The sequence below is a fragment of the Gavialis gangeticus genome, unplaced genomic scaffold (assembly GCF_001723915.1).
Source record: "Gavialis gangeticus isolate Ggan-Ray unplaced genomic scaffold, GavGan_comp1, whole genome shotgun sequence".
Taxonomy (NCBI): Eukaryota; Metazoa; Chordata; order Crocodylia; family Gavialidae; genus Gavialis; species Gavialis gangeticus.
In genome coordinates, this window is record NW_017729022.1 from 87,214,553 (window position 1) to 87,220,188 (window position 5,636).

Genomic DNA, 5,636 nt, shown 5'->3' on the forward strand with positions numbered 1-5,636 from the left:
CACCTTACCACTTGATCCATAACCTGGATTTCTCCCCTACAGCTGCATTGGGAGACAAGCAAGAAGGTGGAGTGCCAGGCTTCTCATCCTTTTGCTGGCTCCAGGAAATAATTTATCTATTTTACTTGCTACCTGTGATGAAAATGAAAGTTTTGGGACTGTTGCAAACTTCTCATTATGCATCTGAACTTTCCCCAAATTAAAGGGTGCAATAACTCTTTCCTCACCCATAGAAATAAGACTAAGATAATTGATGTGTGTGAATGGCTTAGATAGCTACCTGTGATGAGACTGAAAATAACAAGGCCTTTTTGGGGAGAGAGACAACATACCAAGACAGTTGCATTTCAGCTCTGGTTGAAAACCCACTTAAAAGCCATCGTTTTAAAACTCATTTTCCAAGGGGTCCTTGAGTCAAGGCATCCCTCATTAGACTCAAGAACCCCTTGTAAAATGCCAGCTCTTAGCTTTCACTCATTGCTTGACTAGTCATTGCCTAACTATGAAAAAATAGAGCAATTGTTCTGTTGCAAGGAAGTCAGAAATGCAACAACAGGTCAGAATGGTTCTGACACTGAATTTCCTATCTGAAATCTCTGGGCTTACCTTATGAATTATGTGTATGCGTTTGTACATGTAACAATGCTAATACTTCATGGCACCCTGTGGCAGCCTGAAAACGATCTTGCATCACCCTGGTTGAGAATCACTGAGTTATACTCATGGAAAATTCCCAAGCAGCTTGACAACGATCCCTCTATTACAACCTAGTCCAACATAAACACAGATCCATATATGCACTTGGCAACTGCCCCAACTAGGGATGGGTCCTTCCTACCAAGCTTTAATTCAGACCCAAATATTCCCAGAGTTGATTTAGGGTTTTGGGACTGTTGCCAACCACACATTATGCATCTAAATTTTCTCCAAATTAAAACGTGCAATAACTCTTTCCTCACCCATAGAATTATTAAGTCTAAATTAATTGATGTGTGTGAACGGCTTAGATAGCATGTTGTGGCTGTAGGAGTGTTCATAAGAGACTGTACTTCATTTCCTGGCCTCGGTCACATGACAAAGGAGAGGACCATGAAAGGGTTTACCTCTGTCTCAAAGCTCTGCCCAACAATTTCTTTTATTGCAATTAACACTATAGAAATAGCCATAAAACAAGCAGAACAGAGAGCACTTGAAAGGTCAAGAAGAAGCAAACCTTAAAGGTAGTATGTTTAAAAGTATCCCATCATTTTTCTCATTGTAGAACTCAGGAGCTAACGTATGAGACCATGACTCCATAAAATCTGTTGGAGGTGGTCACACTTCTGGTTTTTGTTTTGTGGATTGATTCTAAAGTATTGAGCTGACTTTGCATTTTAATTGATTTTGTTTGTTTGTTTCAGTGCAATAAAAAATGCAACCCTACCAAGGATATTTGGGAACAGTAGAAAAGTAGAAGTATTAATGGCATGTTATTGTGGTTAGCTTTTCAGTTTATTTTAAATTGTAACCACAATTACATTTTGAACTGCATTTTTTAAGCCCTTGTCTCTGCTATTTTCAAGACCCACTCCAGATCCTTCAGGGACTGTGGTAATAATGAAACCTTCATACGGATTGGCAGAAAGCAATCAGTATAAATAACGCATACTTTATTTGCTTGCTTTTACTCTTTTATTTTTAACCATATTTTGTATTGCATTTCTGTGTTTGGTTTTGAAAATAACCCTAGACTTTTCATTTTATGTGGCATCAAGTCTTGACACTGAAATTAAAAGATGGGATTGAGCAAATTATGAAATTTCTGCATCAGCACAACAACTCTAAGCCCTGCCTTTGTCAATATTTTGTCCAGCTACTGAACAGGACTCAGCAATATAACATATTCATCAGAGGGCTAGAAGAGAGAGAGAGAGAGAGGGATGAGGTCCAGAATTTATTTGCTGAATCTTGAAATGCAAGCCATTCAAAGCATTAATTTGGGAGCGAGGCAGAATGAGCAAACATTATGAGAGACAAAGCCTGCTTTTTAATACACACTAGGCCACTTTCATCCCTGACATGACTCCACAGAACTCTAAAGATTGCAAAGAAGACACAGCAATATGGGCCAGGAACCAGCCCCTAACAGGATTCCTGTAGTTTTTGCATTAAGGACCCTGGCCCCACATCTTTACCCCTATGGCCACCTGTGCTAGCTGGATTAAGGTTAATCCACAATCACACCTTCATTTTGTGAAGACACTGGCTTTTCAGTAAGAGGGAGGGATGACAATGCCTTTCTTTAAAGGTCCTGTAAAACCACTCTTCCAAAGAATTAAATAGGAGGAAGTGCTGCCTTTCTCAACAGGTTTTTGTTCTTTTCCTTTAAATGGAGAGAAGCAGTGCTCCCATAAGATTTTTTTCCTGTTGTGTGTATCTCTGTGAAAGTGTGTGCATGTGTTTGTTGTGCTGATGCACAGCAGAGCTGACAGACAGCTGTTTGTGGCTATAATCTGGTCAAATGGAGTTCTTTAATTGACAGCACGCAAAGTCTCATGTGTGGGGTGATTGTGACACCAACAGCTTCATTCATAAAAAGATTGGTCCTGCTTTGCCATTCCTTTTCTCCATCACCAACTGGCCTTCTCTTCCCTGCTTTTTTCCTGCTTCCCCTCTCTCTCCGCAGTACTGATAAGCTTCTTTCGCTAGCCCTTTCTTCTCTTTTGGCAGGAGTCCGGATGTATGGTTCTGTAGTAAGTGTTGGGAATGCTGGAAAACTGGACAGCTTTTCATCATGCCCACTCTAGAAGACGACACAAGAACCATTTTAGTGGTCATCATATTATGACTTCATGTGATTTTGCACTACTCAGGGCCTTCCAAGGTTAGAAACACAGGCTATATTCCCATTAGGAAGAAAAGATTGATAGCTTTCCAAAAGCAAAAAGATCCCTTAGTCCCGATGGCTCAAAATATATTAGAGCTGGTCAAAAAATTACCCTGAAACTTCTCCCCTCCCCCTCATTTTTTTTACTTTTAAAAGCTTTCCATTCTCTGTGTGCCTAGACACACACAGAGGGACTAGCTGTGCGATAAGTTGTGGAGCAGTGTAACATATTTAATGTATCTTGCATCTCGAATTTTCTCACATGCCTGTTAATCCTGTTCAGCTGGGGTTACTTCTAAATCTCTGGACCCACAAGCAATTTCAGAGTCACCGCTTGAAAGAAAGAGGCCAGTTCTGTTTTCATCCCTCAGATGAATCTTGTCTAGATGGAGTATATGTGCGTGTGTGTCCAGCAGGGGGAGTTAGTTTATCCCTTTTTAAAAATGAACTGGGGCTGCGTGCAAAGAGCACTGCAAGCTCGAATCCCACAAAATTTTTCTGTCAAACTTGTCATTTTTCAAGTGAGTTGTATGCTCAGACTAGTTTCATCTACTGTTCCAATTGTACTAGGTAGGAGAATGTCAGTCCCTTCTGGCCAGTGCATTGGATAAAAACCTTTGGGTTAAGAGAAGGAGAATTTCATTTCCCATTTCCTTTCAAAATATGAAGAAAGGGTTTCTTCCACTGTGCTGAGTCCTCGGAATTAGGAAAAAAACACCCCATACTGGCTCAGCAGCTGGCTGGCATAAAAGAGGCGTCATATTCTCAGTATTAAATATTTCTTTTTTATTAAATTAATATACAAGCGAGCAGTATAGAGATTCCTTCTACATCTTAACCACACTTAGAGGGACTTAAGTTATTAATGCCAAATATAATAAAAATGTATTCTAATCTTGGTCATGTTTCTGGTTCTCATTTACTGTCTGCCATCTTATATTTCTCTGCCTCTTTCTCTTTCCAGTTCCTCTGTTTATATTATGATTCTTGCTTGTGTCTCTCTGTCTCCAGACTTCCTCAGACCCCATCCTTTTCTAAGATTTCCTTTACTCTCTCTATCCACCAGTTAGTTTCCTTTAATTTTTTCCCCTTCTGTATTTCTTCACTTTCAGTCTTTTATTAATGTTTTGAGATATATATATATTTGGTGGGAGAGGAGCCCTTATTCCCTTTTCTCTGATTTTCTTTAATCTTTTCTTCCCTGGGGCCTGTTTCATATTCTGCTGAAAGCTGTGAGCATCTTTTGCTGGACTCCAGTGGGGAATGTGTCCAGAGGTGGTATCGCCCTTCCTTTGGCTCCCTGAGCAGCAGTCAAATAACTTGAAATTTGTTTCTTCAAGAAAAATAAGAGGCACAACTCCATGCTGTACCTAGTCACAATCAAGGACAGACAGGTGAGTATAGGCCTTGGATGTCTCTTGAGAGCTAGAATTCAAATCAACCCTGCCTTTTCCAGCTTCTGCCACGTACACTGCAGTTAAGTGGGAGGAGACATAAAGGGCTAGCTTTAGAATATGTGGCAGAGTCCAAGTGCCTTCCACAGCATTTAGGGGGATGGTATATGGGTATGAAGGATAAGGAATGGGGTGGAAAGTGGAAAATAAATGAATGTGTTTTCTCATTACAGTATCAAGAAAGAAAGTCCTAATCCTGTTCCTCTTCTTTTTCCTTTCTAGAAATCACTTGAGAAAGGGATTTGATTTTTTTTTTTACAATCTGGTTATAACATTTGTAGAAAGAATGAAAAATCTGAAAAATATCTGAAGGAAATATTGAATTTTTTGGCAAAACTTGGGCAATCTCATGATTTTATTTTGCCATAAGACCCCTCCTCCCCTAGCTTTAGTCATCTAGCAATAAACTACACTAGCATAATGGCAGGCCCTTTCGTCCTAAAAGTTCCTGAGGCATTTTCAGACCATATATAGGGATCATTTATTCACCTCTTGGGTGGAAGGCAGTATGACATTAACTGTACCAACTGCCCTACACAATAGACTTTAAGAGGGGAAGTGAAGAATAATTTTTCCTGTTGGAACAACAATAGATATTCTTACGTAGGCAGAAACATAGTTACCATAATTTGGCTGGAATACCACAGCTAACTTGTGAAACAAAGGGCTAAGGGATTTTTAATGAGCACAAGTAGGTACTGCACCTCTTTTTCAGCCTATTTATTCATAGAATGAATGTATTCTATCTTCTGTTCGCTGTCTACCTGTCAGGTTGAATGCTGGTCCATATATCACTATGTTAAGTTTGCTACGGCAATTTCATTCTAAGCATCCATTCTCAGCTTCTCAGCAATTGATGTTTTTAAGTTGAAACTTCGACTTGGTTTAAGCCCAAAAATTATTTTTAAGAGCTGAAGCCAGTCCTACAGCTGGGTGGATGAATATAAAAAATGATAGTGCTTTTCCACCTGTAAGAAAAATGTTGGTATGACAGGGTGGTCTGACCTCGCACAAGCCAGGCGGTCTGAGACCAGGAAGCCCTGTTTCATTTTGTGTTGTTAATAAATTGGGGCCTAATTCTGAGTTTGGGTGTGGTTTCAATCATTTCCTGAGCTGGGAATGGTCAGTAGCCTACCACTGATGAAAAATGTGGGCAGGTGAATGGAAAATGGTGCCACAGTAGATGAGAGAATACAAAAGCAACTACAGAAAAGCTAGTGATAGAAAGGATAGCTAACAGGCTTTGTCTTGTGGAATTTTCTTTTAATTTCCCCCCTCTTAGTAACCAGTATCAAAATGGGGGGGGGGGGGGGGGG

General features: G+C 40.0%; 1 long non-coding RNA gene across 2 annotated transcripts in view; it reads left to right on the forward strand.

Annotated features, from left to right (window-relative positions):
• The first annotated feature begins 1,824 nt into the window (after nucleotides 1-1,824).
• The window catches only part of LOC109296254, a 34,375-nt gene continuing 30,563 nt past the window's right edge, over nucleotides 1,825-5,636 (forward strand). For both annotated transcript variants that reach the window (XR_002096933.1, XR_002096932.1), the window contains exon 1: nucleotides 1,825-4,260. This is a non-coding gene — a long non-coding RNA (uncharacterized LOC109296254). The remainder of the gene's footprint in view (nucleotides 4,261-5,636) is intronic.